Source organism: Rhinatrema bivittatum, chromosome 2 (assembly GCF_901001135.1).
Source record: "Rhinatrema bivittatum chromosome 2, aRhiBiv1.1, whole genome shotgun sequence".
Taxonomy (NCBI): Eukaryota; Metazoa; Chordata; class Amphibia; order Gymnophiona; family Rhinatrematidae; genus Rhinatrema; species Rhinatrema bivittatum.
In genome coordinates, this window is record NC_042616.1 from 672,255,604 (window position 1) to 672,273,968 (window position 18,365).

The 18,365-nt window shown below is 43.0% G+C and overlaps 1 protein-coding gene across 2 annotated transcripts in view; it reads left to right on the forward strand.

Annotated features, from left to right (window-relative positions):
• Positions 1-18,365, forward strand: part of CRISPLD1 (cysteine rich secretory protein LCCL domain containing 1) — a 198,643-nt gene that overhangs the window by 128,365 nt on the left and 51,913 nt on the right. The window lies entirely within an intron of this gene.

Below are 18,365 nucleotides of genomic sequence, written 5' to 3' on the forward strand. Positions count from 1 at the left end.
ATTTGTTTGCAAGTGATTGTGCTTATTACTGAAGGGTTGTAAGAGTACTATAGGTTGCATGTTTAATTTAGAGTCTGAGACATATTCATAAGTATCACAATGGCCATTGGCCAAGCCCTCGCCACTGAATCGTAGACTTTTCTCACAGGTGCTCCTTCATCCCTGAAAGCATGATAGAGGTGACCGTTTCAAAAGACCTGAAAGCGGTATTGGAACAATTCAGCTGGTGCCATCAACTCACACGCAGAACCATAGGTGCCGGCCCTCAACATGTCACCTGTGTAGTGAATTTGGGAAGTGTAATTGTTCCCCATACCTTCATCAGTCCACACTTGGAACCTGTCCCAGATCAGAAAGACTTAGGAGACTATTGCTTTCCTGATATCAATGGTGGAACGCGTGTTGCCATGCAGTAAATAGGACAACAAATGGAAAAAGATGTGAGGTATACACGACAGTGTAGGGGCAACTTGTGTGGCCAATGGTGACAACCTCACACGACATGTCAGTCTTGGTAATGATGAAGGTGAGTGAAAGGAATGAACGTATGTAGAAAGCAAGGAAATACATAGAAAGTAACCAAGAAATGCAGGAACATAAGGAAGAAGTGTTAATACCTGTTTTGTGGTCCTGAAAGGTATCGATTGAAGCAAAGCGAAAGAAATGAACTAAGGAACAAATCACAAGATGTTATCCTGTGAGGCCCTGGAGAGCACGATGTGGACAGTCCAACCATACTGGAAGGACAGTTGAGAGAACGAGTGTGTGGCTGGGTATGATACCTCTGCACATGGCCAATGGGGAGAGAGAGGTCCACCCCTGCACATGGGCAGTATGGTGCACCCCTGCACATAGCCAATGAAAAGAGAGAGGGACACCCCTGCACATGGGCATGTGTGACGCGTACCAACCTTGGCAGCCTGGTAGGGTGTGCAAGTGCGGTGCATGTGGAAGGGGGGCTGCCACATCCGTGGTTGCAATGTAGGGAAGTGGAAGGTGGCCCTTGACCTTTTGGTTAATGCAAATGCCTATATAGATGGAACGATGCAACGTAGGAAAGTGAAAACCAGATCCAAATTGCAGCGTTGTAGGGACTTGGGAAGTGGGAGAATTAGTAATGAGTGACTGAGTGAGTGAGGGCTTTGGAGTTTATATATATAGATGTAACGTACGATGTACTATTGCATGATTGGCATGTAATATCCTGCATTATGGACTGCTATTCATATCCCATTTCGACTGGGAATGTGAGTACTCAACATTTTTTTTGGTGACCCTGACGTGACCCTGGCTGGGTGTTGCGTTCGATGGCTGTAACAAACCATCAAATGTAGGAAAGTGAGAAGCGGTTAGATTTTCCAAGGACATGATAGGGAATGACGGAGTCAAGTTTCAGCCTTGTAGGTACTCAGAAAGTGGGAGAATTAGTGATGAGTGAGTGAGTGACTGAGTGAGTGAGTCAGTGAGAGTAATAAAGAGAAAGAAACAATGAAAAACTCTGTATGTGGGTATCTGCATGTGAAAGTCCCTTTTTAGCAGACTGAGATGGTTCTGTGATCTAATTATGAGAAAAGGAGATGTGATAACATATGACATCTCTTTCCCAAATTAGCTAGCTTCCAAAAGTCAAAAGCATGTAAATAAAGTTAGTATCTAACTTCTTGTTTAATGATGGTTCTTGATAATTTCTACCTTTGTTAGACAATGGCCTGTTATTTAGGTAAATTTATGTTTCTTTGTTTCCAATGTAAGTGCTTTAGCACTTACATTGGAAACAAAGCTACAATAAAAAATGGATTTTTCAAACTTCACACACTAAAAAGAATTAAACCTCTTCTACATCCACAAGATTTCCGGACGGTATTGCAAGCTACCATAATACCAAAAATTGACTACTGTAACGCAATACTCTTGGGTCTCTCTAAAAGCTCAATTCAACCTTTACAGATGTTACAGAATGCAGCAGCTCGATTAATCACCAATACCCATCTCCATGATCACATAACACCTGCTCTCATGTTCTTGCATTGGCTCCCAGTAGCTTCTAGAATTACCTTTAAAGTTCTCTCCCTCATACATAAGTCGATCTATAACCAAGAGATGCAATGGTTCTCGGAGCAGTTTGTGTTCCATACCTCCAAGAGACCCATAAGACACATCCATCAAGCTAAATTGGCAGCCCCCCCAACAAAAAACATCAAACACGTGACCACAAGAGACCGTTCTATCTCCATAGCGGGAATCAACTTATGGAACAAGATGCCCACTGACCTACGTCTGGAGCCCTGCCATAAGAAATTCAAACAAGGACTCAAAACGTGGTTATTTGAACTAGCATTCACACAATGATATTCATTTAACTGAAATGCCATTCTATTTTCTTCCCTCTCTCCCTTGCTCCGTTTCCCACCCTAACCTCATTCCCTCCTCAATCTCCTTCTTCACCTTACCTGCCCACCCTTTCCCATCATGATAATAAGTAGCTTTAAATAACAGAAATGTCTTCGGTGCAATATAGAAATTGTATCCACACTCAGAACTGGTATTGTTTTAGATACTATTTAGTTTTTGTGTTGGTTTGTTAAGGTTTAATAGTTACATCAATATTTTAATTGTATGTTATACTTTATTGGATGGTCTACAGTCTGTTCAGCCTGTTTTCCGTCAAAACTGTTATATGGAATTTAGTTTATTTAATACCTATTAATAATGTCAATGTAAAGCCTGTTGCTAAGTTATTGTTAAATGTAAACCGCGGTGATGTATTTCTTTACGTACTGCGGTATATAAAAACCCTTAAATAAATAAAATAAATAAATAGGTGGTTCATTTAGTAATTTTTCAATATCTTATCAAACAAGGATTACATTCCACTAAAACAAGAGTCAGTGAGTCTGAGATGTAAGATCATTAATAGTACAGCATTATCTAGAAAATAATTGGGTCTAGTCATGCTAAGTAAGCCTACAATAATAATACAGAATACATGTGTATATAAGTTTTTCCAAAATGGTATATATATGCATGCTTTATAAAATGTCTACCTTTGCATTTAATTCTGGGTTTTTATTCATGCAGTATCACAATTATTTTATAGATAAAATATACATACATGGCTTTATAAAATTGGTTGAGCAAGTCTTCTGAATATTATCCTTGTTTTCCCTTGGAAGGAAGCTCCCATGTCACAATAGAGGGTGAAGTGACTAGGGTGGCCAACTTTTCCATGGACCATAACTGGACACCCCACTAACTTCTTGCTTTGGAAGGGGAGGCGGGGGATGTTACAGACTACTGTCAGTTGTCCATCCACTTATTACTTGACTTTCAAGCACCCACTCAATATATTTTGTTTTATAAAATGTTTTTCAACTTTCCTCAAACATATCAGCCTCTCTCATGCAGTTTTGTTCTCTGTCACAACTAAAGCCTTTCTAATGCACACTCACCTCCATATTTCCCCTTAAACACATGGCCTCTTCTCTTATACACACTCCCATTTCCAAACACACAGCCTCCTTTGTCAGACACACACACACACACACACACAAAGAGCCTCCTGTCTCATAGACACTCACATACTCCCAAACACCCAGCCTCCTCTGTCAGACACACACACACACAGAGCCTTCTGTGTCATAGACACACACACACTCCCAAACACACAGCCTCCTCTGTCAGACACACACACACACACACACACACACACACATACAGAGCCTCCTGTCTCATAGACACAAACACACTCCCAAACACACAGCCTCCTCTGTCAGACACACACACACACACACACACACACACATACAGAGCCTCCTGTCTCATAGACACAAACACACTCCCAAACACACAGCCTCATCTGTCAGTCACACACACACACACACACACACAGAGCCTTCTATCTCATAGACACTCACACACTCCCGAACATCCAGCCTCCTCTGTCAGACACACACACACACACACACACACAAACACACAGAGCCTCCTGTGTCATAGACACACACACACTCCCAAACACACAGCCTCCTCTGTCAAACACACACACACACACAGAGCCTCCTGTCTCATAAACATACACACTCCCAAACACACAGCCTCCTCTGTCAGACACACACACACACACACACACACACACAGAGTCTCCTGTCTCATAGACACATGCACACTCCCAAACACACAGTGTCCTGTCGCAGACACAGGTAGTTTGCTCTCCCTTTCCTTAAACCTTTCCCAGCCTTTCACCTGTGTCTCCCTTGTGCCACCTGTCTCTCAATATGCCCTTCCCCTTCTCTGTGCACCTCTCTTGTGCTGTCCTCCTACCAGGGCCGGTGCAAGGGGATTTGGTGCCCTAGGCACCTTCTGCCTTGCGTCAAACCCCCCGGTTGTGCCGCCCCCCCACCTCCCCCCGATTGCAACCCCGACTCCTACCTCTCCTGAGCAGCGGCAGCTCCACATGGCTCCCGAGGAGCAGCGGCAGCAAAGAGGAGTGGAGATTCGAATCCCCACTCCTCTGCTGCTGCCGCTCATACCCCCTAATGGTCGGTGTCCTAGGGCCAGGCCTAGCTCGCTTAGTGCTTCCGCTGGCTCTGCTGCTGTCTCTAGTCCCCTCCCTCCCCATGCTCTTGTCTTTCTCTCCCTCATTCTTCCCTCCTGTCTCCCTCTCCTCCCCAGTGCCTTCTTCTTTCTCGATCTCCTGTCCTCCTGTGTCCCCCTGTCTCCTTTGTGCCTTTTCTGTCTTTTCCTTCCCTCCTCTATCTCTGTCTCCCACCTTCCCTCATTCTTCCGTTGTGCTTCTCCCTGTCCCTATGACATCCCTTACTTCTGACCGGACACTGCACAGCACATCTGAAAACCTGGCGGTCTGGTCCAAAACCAGGCAGTTGGCAACCCTAGAAGTGATTGGCCCGAGGTCCTAAGGTGTATTTGTGGGCCCTGCTGCCTTAACCACTAAGCTTCTCTTCCACTTACCATTTTCAACCCCCACCATCTGTGGTTAATTGCATAGGCAAGTTTGTTTCCATGTAGCCTGCAAACCAGAATGGAAGCCCTGAGGCTAAAGCTTTCAGGCTCATGCATGTTCCAGCAGAAGTCAGGAGTTAATACCCCTTCCCACTCCATTCCTCGGGCTCTAAATACATCATTTTCTTACTTACTCACAACATATTAGTCCTGATGGACTCAGACACACACGGACAGGGTTGATTCGGATTTAATTACACATTTTAAGCTGCAGTTGTTTTGTGAGCATTCTGTTATCATCTTTATATTAAGTATTAACCTACCTTGGAAACTCTCACAGCAATTCAGCCGGTCATTTCTTTTCATTTGATAATGATCTCTATGTAAAGCCCATCTGCTTGCAATTTCTTCATTTCAGAACACACCTGGAGTGTGTAAAGAAAAAGCAATTACTCTGCCTGTTTCACCACAATGGAGCTGACTTTTTGAACCTCCAGAATTTGATTTGCTTTCTAGCATTCTTGTAGACCAGTGGCTGAATAGTGACATAGTTAGCTTTAAGCAAAGAAAATAATATCAGCAGGACCTATGAGAGGGCAGCTGTTTCAAAGGCTGCCAAGTAACATTGCTGCCTATTTCTGAACACTGTTTTAATGTTTTGAAAATAGATTAATTTCTTTCCACCTGCCTTCAGTTCTACCAACGACTTTGGTTTCTTCTGCAGTCCTAATTAATTTAAATCTAATCTGATCTTTACACATATTCTATCTTATTGGTCTAATAGGTCCACGCAAAGTGGCTTACAGCATATTAAAAATAGTATATAATCTTCAAAAACTGCATATAACATATTAAGAGTACTATCCATTGAAAGATGAATTTTAAAAGCCCAGCGTGTGCATTAATTAGGAGATGCGTGCACAAGTTGGGCTAATGTGCACCTACGGGTGCCCATCTTCTGCTGCGTGCGCATCTCACTTGGATTCAAAAAGGGGCTTTATGTGTGCATAGTCTAGGTGGGGCATGGGCACGTAAATACTTACATGTCCATGTTCAGTGCCACACAAACTTGCTTCTGCTTGGAGAAAGTGAAACTTAAAAAAAAAAAGCCCAGACATTTCTGAGAGGTTTAAAGTGTCTGGAGTAACTGGGGGAGAGTGCATGCTATTAAACCAGGGAGCTAGCTGGTGGATGAACTGGTGAAACTGGTCATGGTGTAGATGCGCTCCAGTTATAAAATGTCCCCACTTACACGGCTCAAACCCAGATGTGCTCGGCAGTGTGCCCAGTTACAAAATAGGGTGCAAACATACATGTACCTATGATTATTTATAACATACACACATATATGCGCTTATGTTATTAAATAGCACATCTCTGGGCGCATGCTGACACACACAGGTCAATGTTTGCCCACATACATGCCCCTTTGAAATTTACCATCTTTGAATACTTTCAGGGCAATGCAATATCGGTGCGCTTTAAACGGGCACTCATGATTGAGTGCCCACTCCTTTAAATCTCGCCAGTGCACCTCAGGGGCACCCAATACAAAATGCAAATAGGCTGCTGTGGTAAAAAGGAAGTGCTGGGGGAAATTGACCACCCCTAGTGCCTCCTCTGCAGCGGGTGCCCGGGGCAGGTGGCTGCTAGCCGGTTAGGGAAACAGAGACTCAATTTTAGAGCATCGTTTTCCTAACCTGTGCACAGCCACAGGTTAGGAAAATGGACACTTGTTAAATGAGCGTCCCTTTTCCTAACCTGACTGCCGGCACCCTTTTTAAAAACATTTTTTTTTCCGTACATTCTAATTTTTTAGTTCCTCCGACTTAATATCGCTATGATATTAAATTGGAGGAAATACAGAAAAGCAGTATTTTCTGCTTGGGGCAGGCGTTAATTTTGGCGAGTAAAAATGTGCATGTCGGGTACACATTTATTTTTTGCATCGGGGGGAATAGATAATAGCCTCATCAAGATGCATTTGCATGTGATGAGTGCTATTACCTACTTGTGCAATTGGACACACGTTTTGGATGTAATGACCCCTGTTTTGCATCAGGGGTTATGGTCGCTTGTCCAAAATACACATCCAATTATGGGTTGAGCTGTGGGCTGCAGCCAACGCACAGTATTGTATTGGCTTTTTTAATAGCATACTGACTGTATGCTATTACTTATAATTTAATTATCAATTGACACCCTCAACAGACACAAAAAAGATACCATAGTTTCATCAATTTACAGTGCTTGCTCCATTTAGGATGGACTTTTTAGAGCAGAGGTTCTGAACCCTGTCGTCAGAAAACATTTAGCCCTGGATTTATCAAAATGCACTAAATATTGCATGAGAGAGAGAGAGAGAGAGAAAGAGAGAGAGAGAGCAAGCCTAGCCATCATGCCCACACACTAGATAGGTATTTATATCTCTATGGGAGGCCCACTTAATTACTCGAGGTGAGGTTTAGGTATTAGTGTGGGGGTTAGGGGCCACTTTGACATTCAAAGTGACATGTACGAACAGAACTGTGCCCTCTTGTAAAGATTTGATGACCTTCGGAGTGAGGAACTCACTCAAAAATGAGATTTGTGCAATGTTCTCTCAACCTAGCTTGATGGACTCTCTAGCTGGGTAACATCAAGCTAGGTTGAGAGAACATTGCACAAATCTCATCTTTGAGTGAGTTTCCTCACTCTGAAGGTCATCAAATCTTCACAAGAGAGCACTGTTCTGTTCGTACGTTTCACTTTGAATGTCAAAGTGGCCCCTAACCCCTACACTAATACCTATACCTCACCTCGAATTACTAGGTGGGCCTCCCATAGAGATATAAATACCTAATCTAGTGTGAGGATATTACAGCTGGGTTCTCTCTCTCTCTTTCTCTCCCCTTCAAAACTACTAAAACCTGCATTTGAGAACACATCACAACATGGATAAAGCCTTAACACAGCTTAATGCTACTGAAAAAGGTGTAGCTAAAATCTGCAATAGGGCTTCACAAAACACTGAATCCTAACTCCTCCTCTTTTTCTGATTTGCATCGTACCATACGTTATGGTGCTATCACATGCATTAAAGGTGCTTAACGCATGCTAAAACACCATAACGCTATTTGATAAATGACCTTGTTAGATAGGTTTTCATGGTATCCACAATGAATATGCATGAGATAGATTTGCATACAATGGAGTCAGTACATGTAGAACTATCTCATGCATATTCATTGTGGATGTCTGGCTAGGTGTGCCCCAAAAGACTGGGTTGAGAACCACTGTTTTGGAGGTTAATTCTGAAAGGGTTTAGCTGAAAATTGTTTACATTTGGGTGGCTACGGGGGTGGGGTAAGGACAGGAAATATAAGCTAGGGTTCAGGACAGATTTCCTGTGCTAGTCCTCTAACTTAAGTGCTGTCATTTATATGACCCAATAGAAGACCTAAAATTAGGAGTCTCTGTCTGAGGTCCCTAAATTAGACAAATTATCAGCCTATAACTTAGGTTCCTAATTTTGGCTGAAATTTTGCTGAACTTTAGGAAACTAAAACTGAGGTGCCTACATATTTTTTAACAATTTGTTTTCAGGGGAAAGGGTCTCCCACTAGGGATGTGCATTGGTTTATAAATGAATAGAAATTCAAAGCAAAAACCTTTGTCTCATTTTGTTAAATCTAAAATGAATCAGAAATTGCCCTGAAATCCCTGAAAAATATAGTTTGTATCTGTTTCAGAAAACAGTGCACCCATTTTTCAACTGGTGCATGCTATTTTCTGTAATAAATAAAAACAAACTTAGAGTTACTGCACCATGTGCTTTGCATAGGTATTTTATTGTAATGCATGTAAAAGTTTACTCTTGTTTTTGGGCTGCTCCTGGTGAAAGTGTTGCACTGGAGGTGGACCCTTGGCCTGGTGCAGGATTGGTACGGCCCTCTGGTCGGACCCAGAGAGCACCTGCCACCAGGAGGCGGAGCACACAAGGAGACAGAGGCTAGCTGGAGCTTCACCAATAACAGTCCAGGGTTTCCGCAGGTTGAGCCCTTGGGAACCTGGACCGCCTGGACTTAGGTGGGCCTCCGGTGGTCTCCCGGAGAGGAATCAAAGAGGTGTGCCCACCACGAGCAAGGGTGTGCGGCTGATGCAGAGCGCGTGGACTAGACCAGAACCAGAAGCTCCGGAGACCTCGGGAAGGCTACAGTTCAGAGAGGTCCTCCGGATGAGGCAAGCAGTGCCTGCAGGTCCAGCCACATGGAAGCCGTGGATGTTATCCAAATGCATAAGCCCAGAGGTCATTTGAGGCCGGAAGAGAGTTTCCGAGTGAAGCGCAAGGGTCAATGCCAGAATATCAGTCCAAGAGGTGTCAGCCAAAGCGGGGTCAATACCAGAGTCAGTCCGTATTTAGTTGTGGCAAGAGTGGGTCGGACAGAAGAATGGTCAGGCAGGCAGTTCCAGGCAGTTCCAGGCAGCAGACAGGCAGTTCCAGGCAGTTCCAGGCAGCAGACAGAAGAATGGTCAAGCAGGCAAAGGTCAGTTCCAGGCGGCAGACAGAAGAATGGTCAGGCAAGCAGAAGTCAGTACCAAGAAGTCAGTCCATATAGGTACTACCTGGGAAGGACACGAAGCAGGAGACACTGGCACAGGAGACACTAGAACAGGAGACACTTGGAATACACAGGCAAACTTACTACACAAACTGTGTCGACCCAATTGCCAAGCAGGGATCAGGGGTTTGAGCCCTGCGTTATATACGGAAGGCCGATGATGTCATCGGGGCGCGCCTCCTCAAGGTTTCCCACGCTGGGGCCTTTAAGAATGGTGAGGTCGGCCACTTGCATGCCTAGGGGCAGGGCCGAGCTGGCCGAGGACGCTCCGCTGTGAGGCCTGGAGAGAAGGAGAGAAGGAGATGCCGAGGGAGGCCGTAGTAAGAGACAGGGACGCCGGGGGTTAGCGGCAGCAGGCAAGCCCGCACTAGTGGATGGCAATGCCAGGTGAGCAGGACCGGTTGTGGCACCCACACGGCCAGGACACACAACAGTTCCCCCCTTCTAGGCCTCCCCCTTACCAGCTTAAGTTTCTCTGGATGGTCCCTGTGGAAGTTCTGGAGCAAGGTCTTATCGTAGATGTAATGAGAAGGTTCCTAGGAGTTCTCCTCCGGGCCGAAACCCTCCTACGACAGGAGGTACTGCTAATGTCCTCTATGACACCGGACATCTAGAACTTCTTTTACCTGTAGGGTGTTCTCAGGCTCAGCAGTGAGTTGTGTAGATGCAGGAAGTCTACGAGAAGGCCAGGACAAGACCAACAGTTTCAATAGTGACATATGGAACGTGTTGTGGATTCCTAGAGAGGCAGGGAGGTGCAGCTGACAGGTGACTGCACCAATGCATTGAAGGATTGGAAAAGGCCCTATAAATCTGGGGGCTAGTCGTTGGGATGGCAGGCACAAGCGAATATGCTTTCCTTAGAGAGCATCCTCTGTAACACCTTGGCCTCACTCTCAATTTTCTCTTCAGAGAGACAATCTGGGTTTTGATCCTGGAGATAATGAGGACCATCAGGTCATGTGAACACTTATTCAAAATAGCGTTCCACTTGGCCACAAATTCGTCATCATTACTAAATAGTGAAGGTCCCTTGTTCATACGGAGTCCTCTGGGAATACTCTCTTATCTTGTGATTACCATATCAGGTTACCAGTATTGAGAGTAAGTGGTAGAGGGTGATAAATTGTAGTGGCTCAATTTTGCTGACAGTTATGAAGTGTAGTGAAATGGATGATATGTATAGCTTCAAGGAGCAAGATGCCTCTGAGATTCTATCTGGGTTTAGATTATTGGAGGAATCGGAGAAGTCTGAGAATGGTGATTGGAATGAACTGATTAAAAATAAGAGAAAACTTATTCGTATGGAGTTACATGCAGCCACTCTAGGTGAATACTGCTTTGCTAAGCGTATTTCCAGAGGACCATATGAACAAGGAACCTTCACTATTTAGTAATGATGACGAATTCGTGGCCAAGTGGAACGCTATTTTGAATAAGTGTTCACATGACCTGATGGTTCTTATTATCTCCAGGATCAAAACCCAGATTGTCTCTCTGAAAGAGAAAATTGAGAGTGAGGCCGAGGTGTTACAGAGGATGCTCTCTAAGGACATTTTTTATAACCAAATTGAGGAAACACAGAAGCAACTTGACTCATTTCGGTTAGAAATAAAAAAGTTAAAGGTTCAGAAATACCATCGTGATGAAAGGGATTACACCATGGGATATGTATATGTATGGATGCAGGCAAACCAGCGAGGTAGAAATAGAGGTAGAAATGATTTCTCTTCCACGGATTAGTCTTCTGAAGAAAAGGATGCATATAGATGTAAGGATGAGGGTCATAAGGTGGAGTTTGCACGAAATCAGACCTCTGAAGAGGCATTGGAAAATATTAATGAAAGTGATGACAGGGTACCTTTTTTTAGGGGGAAGAGGTCGTTACAGCAGGGATTCATACAACAACAGAAGCAAGAGACCCTTTACAAATCGAGATCCATACAATTTCAGGAGGTGAACTATGATGAGAAAATTGATGAGAATATTGTGTTTAATTTGTCATCGAAGGAACTATCTAGTGCAATGGTTACAGTACTTAATAAGGGTTTATCTTTTATTCCTACATATAGGTATGATCCATTTTTCACTAGAGTGGAACTCAAAAAGTTCTTTAGGAGAATCAGGCTTAAAGACTTCTTTCAGTGTCAACAGCTTGAACGGTGTAAGTTTGTGAAAAAGTCTGGGTGGATACCAAAGGATCCTATTAATCCCCTCATTGTGGCATTTGAGACCATGGTTTTTCGGGATGTGGAGAAATTGGAACTATCACGGGAGTGTTTGGAATTCAACATATCTCGGAGTGAGTCTGATGCTATTTGGGCTTTAAAATCGGATGATACACTGGTGGTCAGTTCTGCTGACAAGGGTGGGGCTGTGGTGGTACAGAATAAGTGGGATTATGATAGGGAGGCAATGAGACAACTAACAGATACCAAGTACTATAGTATATGCTCTACGGATCCAATAAGTACTTTGAGTATCCGTGTGAAAAAGATTTTGGAGTCAGCTATATGTCTTAAAGCTATCTCAAAAAAGGAATATATATATATGCTGCCGGATCATCCGGTGGCACCGTATATATATTTCCTTCCAAAAATTCACAAATCTTTAACTGTACCACCTGGCCGCCCCATTGTGTCAGGCATAGGATCTATTTTTGAGCCTATAGCTAAAATATTGGATAGTTTCCTACAAGATAGGGTTATGAAGATCAAATCCTATATAAGGGATTCGACCCAATTTTTGGGATGTTTGAATGATATAGGTGATGTGGGATCTGAACAATTGTTTGTCACAGCAGATGTAACTGCGCTTTACACGAATATACCACAGAGTGAGGCTGTTAATGTGGTGACTCAGATATTGAATGAGAAGGTGGAGAATAATGAGCTCTCTTCTGTAAGAATGGGTTATTTGGTGTAGTTGGCAGAAGTTATCTTATGTGAATTTTATTTCACATTTCAAGGTACTTTCTATAAACAGGTCACTGGGATCCCTATGGGCTCTCCAGTGGCCCCGTCAATTGCATGCCTTTATATGTCTCGATTTGAGGAGAGATGTATTTACTCTAGTTTTTTCTCTCTCTTTAGATGCTATAAGAGATTTATTGATGATCTCTTTTGGATTTGGATAGGAGATGTAGCGTCCTTGATGGAATTTGAACTGTGGTTGAATTCTGCGGATGTCAATCTGCAATTCAGTTTTCATCATAGTGAGACTGAGATTAGTTTCCTTGATGTTAAAGTACGTTGTACTAATTGTAAGATTGAAACCTCAGTGTTTGTAAAAGAAACGGATAGGAATTCTATTTTACATTTTGGAAGTTTCCACCCGAGGAGACTTAGGGAGAGTGTGCCTATTGGCCAGTGTCTCAGATACAGGAGGATCTGTTCATCTGTAAGTGAATATAGAGCTAAGGCTGAAGTGTTATCGAAAAAATTTTTGGCATGGGGGTACCCTAAGAAAGTAGTTAGACGCGCATTTAAATGCGGTCTATATGCACACAGAGACAATTTATTATTAAAGGCTGAGAAAGAATCTGTGGATAGGATTGTTTGTGTGTTAACTTATTCTACAAGAAGTGATGCCATACGAAGGATTATTAATAAACATTGGAATTTGTTGAACTCTATTCCGGGCAGTCAGGAACGCCTGGTGTTCGCTTTTTCGAAGGGCCAGAATTTAAGGTCCTGTGTCAACAATAAGGCGGATAGACAATTGATGATAGTGGATACAGATGAAGTTTGTTCTGGGTGTTCAGTGTGTCCAAATAGGTTACGATTAGAGAGTTACCAATATGATAAGCATCGGGACCCATATATATTTAATAAGGAATACACTTGTGTTGCCCAGAGGGTTATATATGGGATATTATGCCCATGCCAACTGCTATATATTGGTCATACGAAACGCCAAATTAGATTGCGTATTATTGAACACGAAAGCAATTTGAGGCTTAAAAAAGATGGGGCACCATTGGTGACGCATTGGACCCTTATGAAACTTCATGTGGATCAACTAGCTTTTTTTGTGATCACGCAGATTAAGTCTAATGTTCAGGGCGACATAACCAGTATTTTATGGAAATTGGAACAGAAGTTCATATTTTGGTGGCGTACGGTGCAACCGCATGGTTTGAACATGGCAATAGATTGGGAGGCTTTCTGTAAATGATTTTTTATAATCATTGTTTCTGAATGATGGGTTCTGGTATGATGAGTGTGTGTGGTCACATGGATCTTAGAGTATGTGTTTTAAGTGGTTTACAGGTGGTTGAGTGTTTGTTGGTATGTGGTGGTGATTAATATGAGGTGTTTGGCAATATTTTGTGAGAGATGTTTCATGTGTGAATTTGTGTGGATATACTTTGGTATGATTTTGAATGTGACTGTGAATGCTTATTGTGTGAGTACATATTGTAGCACATTTGGGATTTTGGATGTGAATGTGTAACAGGTTGTTATTCATATGGTATTGGTTGAGTTGTTGCATGTGGTATGTAGAGAGAATCCACATTATGTGAGAAGTCATGTATATGTGATGTGTGTGGATATATTTTGGTATGTGTTCGGATGTGAATGCTTGTGTAGATTTGGGATGAGTGTTTGAATATGTATATTGTGGCGATATACTTCGGTATTTCGGATGTGAATGTGATTTTGTGTTGTAGGTTGCTAGTTACAAGGTTCACGGTGATTGGCTGTGTTTCTGTGTGTGTATGTATTGTGTGATTCTATTGGTTGGTTGTGGTGACATGCACTAGTGAGTATAGTTTGATATTATTGGTGGATTGTGTGTGTGTTCGTCTGAATGATGTGTTGGGTGTGGTTGAGTAAGGGGTTTAAAGGTGGCGTGTTATTCCATGTGGTTCACTGCGCCTTGAGGAAGAGCTGTTGGTTTGTGAGACGGGTGATTACGGAACGGGTCGGTTGTGTTAAAAAATTTCCTCGGCACTTGCAAAATTGAATCTGAGGTAAGGTGGAAGTGAAGGGGTTGGGTCAGCATGAGCGTTGGAATTTTGTAAGGTTTGGTTATATTGTGTGCCTCTTTTATAGGCACACATAAAGTGGATCGATTGAGAAACGATGTAAACAGAGTGCTGAATTTTTAAACGTTGAAGATGTACTTAAGGTCGGTGGTGTAAATTTTTAATAATGTTTAGGTGGGATACACGAGTTCAGAGTAGTTATTATACTGTTTCTCTTATATGATAGGTGGTGATTTTGTTCGAAGGGTGTGCAGCCGTGTTGGTGATTGAACTCGTGGAAGAAGTGAGTTTTAGGAGACATATATTAGCGGGTAGGGGATGATGTTAGGACTGTGCTGGAACTGAAGGTAACATTTGTTATTAATTTTTGTGACGGTGCAATAATCCGGAGGGTGGAAGGCTGGAAGGCCTCGCCGTCTCCGGGTGAGGTGGGAGTGAATTGTCCCCTGAGGAAGCTGCGGCGAAACGGGAATCCCTATTGGGACGTTGTGAACTGCTCCCGTGGAAGGAGTTTTTCCGGAGTTAAATAACATCTAATGAAAAGAACTCCAATTTGATAATTTGTGGTGAAATTTAAAAAAAGAAAAACAAGGGGGTTTTGGTTTTAATGGGTGGGGAGTGTGTGTGGAGGAGTGATTGTATCGGGGTGTGTTTTTAAATGTTAATATATTGCTGCTAATATGTGTGGTATTGATGTATATTAGGTTGCACATGTCTTTGTACTATTGTATTGTTATAAATATCAATGGATATAATTAATAAAAATGATAAAAAATGATCTGTATGTATTGTATTAACAGTTGTTATAATTAAGGAATAGTGATAACAATAAATTGTTATAGTAGTACAGTAATATGTGAATGTTGAAAAAGAATTTATAGGGTTCCCTATATATGTGTATATTGTGCTATAAACAGCATTTTTCACATGATCAATACTGTTAAACCCTTATTGCAGCTTAGTAAATGACCTCCTAAGTTTCAGAAATCATTTTTGTTAAAGTTTGCAAATCCTTAGTAACTGGTAAGGATCTCTGACAATGTTTGAGGCCAATGGATTCTCCTCAATAATTTGCTGTACAGAATAAAATAATGTGCACAGTGAATTGGTTTGAAATTTAGAAGTTCTGTGAGGGATCAGAAATTTCAAATTAAGTCCTAAAGATTCTCTTTTTGATGACTAATTTACTTAATTTAGGGAAAATCTGCTATTCTCAGTGCATTGTGTTAGGATTTGTAAGTATGTGGACCCTTTGACCTAGGCAAGAGGTGGAACCTCCCAGGGGGAGGAGCCCCACTGAGCCTCACTGTCGGGAGGCGGAGTCTCGGCTGCAAGATGGGAAACAGCAGCAGGTAGAATGAGAGAGAGAAGGACCCCTGGAGGCGGGCCACAGAGCGGCAGCACAGTTGCTGACATCAGACTCAGCTCTGGAACTGGAGTAGACAAATAGTAGTGGCACTACCCAAGGAGAAGGGGTGCTGGTAGAAGTACAGTCACTAAAGTACACTGGGTCTGTAGAGATGGTGTATGAGAGGGTTCCTCGGTGGGAGGTCACGGTAGTGGTCCACAGAGTGGGGTACACCGGTGGGGGTTCCTCTTCAGATGTCACGGCAATGGTCTGCAGAGCGGAGTACACCGGAGAGAGTTCCCACGTAGAGAATAACACAGGAACCGCAGCATAGTAGTCACAGTGACTGAAAGCAGTAGCAGGTCTGGAGAAGCCTCAGGGAGCAAGGCAAGCAGGAATCCGTATGAAGGCCCTCCGAGTAGCGGATAGCCAAGAGATGCGATAGGGCCCCCGAGCAGCGGGTACCCAATAGTCTCCAACACGGAAGCAGGAACCGGAACAGAGTTGCAGAGAGAGTAGATAGTTATAGCAAGTGAACTCATTGCAAAGTCGCTGACTGTCTGGGCTGGTGAGCTTAAGTATCCAGGTTGAGTGATGTCATCTGGTGAGGGTGCCCCCGAGGTTCCCGCCATGACGTGGTTAAAGCAGGTCGGGGAGCGCACGTGCCTAGGGAACCCCGCAGGTAAGATAGCGGTCAGTGGCGTCCATGCCGCTCAAGGAGGCTCGAGAATGGAGGGTGGAAGGCCGGTATTAGCTGGCAGAGGCAGCGAGTTCCCCTAACAGAGCTAAGACAGCAAACAAAGAGGTGAGCAACAGCGGCTGCAGCTACCTACGGCCGCAGAGCATAACACTTTGCACATACTTTTCCACTACAAATTATAACTCCCTGTAAGCTGGGTTGCCCAAATATAGTATTCGGGCATTACAAGTTTTACAAAATGCTGCTCCACACATGGTGATCTCATGCATGTTGCAAGAACATATCTCTCCTATCCTACATCAGGTCCACTGGTTACCAGTGGAGCAGCGAGTGAAATTCAAATTATTAACAATTATACAGAAGGCTATACATGGTTCAAGCCCCTCTTTTTTCTATTGGAGAGGCTAATGGTTTACAAGCCTGCTCGGCCATTACATTCCCAAGGAAAGTGGTTACTAATTGTGCCATCAGTTAAGGAGTATTGCCTGCTAAAAGACCTTTTTCTATAGTGGGTCCAGCTATTTGGAATGAACTACCAGTAGATTTGCGGTGTATGGTGGACCATAAGGTTGAGCCGTGTACATGAGCACTTTCATTTCTGGTTTCAAGTTTATGGTAATGTCTCTGGATTGGGGCATGAGTCTTGTTAGAAATATATTTAAATCGTATGTTTGGAACAAGTTATGTCATTGGACTGGGGCATGAGTCCCGTTACAAATTTATTTATGTCACATGATTGGAAGAAGCTTGACTAAGGAGTAGATGGCGAGATTATTTTTTGGTATTTGTTACAAGAATGATCATTCTAATAGTATCCCCTAAGAACATAAGAACATAAGAATATGCCATACTGGGTCAGACCAAGGGTCCATCAAGCCCAGCATCCTGTTTCCAACAGTGGCCAATCCAGGCCATAAGAACCTGGCAAGTACCCAAAAACTAAGTCTATTCCATGTTACTGTTGTTAATAATAGCGGTGGTTATTATATGTCAACTTAATTAATAGCAGGCAATGGACTTCTCGTCCAAGAACTTATCCAATCCTTTTTTAAATACAGCTATACTAACTGCTCTAACCACATCCTCTGGCAACAAATTCCAGAGTTTAATTGTGCGTTGAGTGAAAAAGAACTTTCTCCGATTAGTTTTAAATGTGCCACATGCTAACTTCATGGAGTGCCCCCTAGTCTTTCTATTATCCGAAAGAGTAAAAAACCGATTCACATCTACCCGTTCTAGACCTCTCATGATTTTAAACACCTCTATCATATCCCCCCTCAGCCGTCTCTTCTCCAAGCTGAAAAGTCCTAACCTCTTTAGTCTTTCCTCATAGGGGAGCAGTTCCATTCCCTTTATCATTCCCTTCTCTGTACCTTCTCCATCACAATTATATATTTTTTGAGATGTGGCAACTAGAATTGTACACAATATTCAAGGTGCGGTCTCACCATGGAGCGATACAGAGGCATTATGACATTTTCCATTTTATTCATCATTCCCTTTCTAATAGTTCCCAACATTCTGTTTGCTTTTTTGACTGCCGCAGCACACTGAACCGACAATTTCAATGTGTTATCCACTATGATGCCTAGATCTCTTTCTTGGGTAGTAGCACCTAATATGGAACCTTGTCACATAGGGTGAAACGAAGAATTCTTTGTCGGGAATAGCACAAACACAAATTTTCCAAGTGGGAAGTAGTACAAACAAAACATTTCCAAGTGAGTAGAAGAGATTGAAGAGGGAAGTCCTTAGAGAAACCCTTAC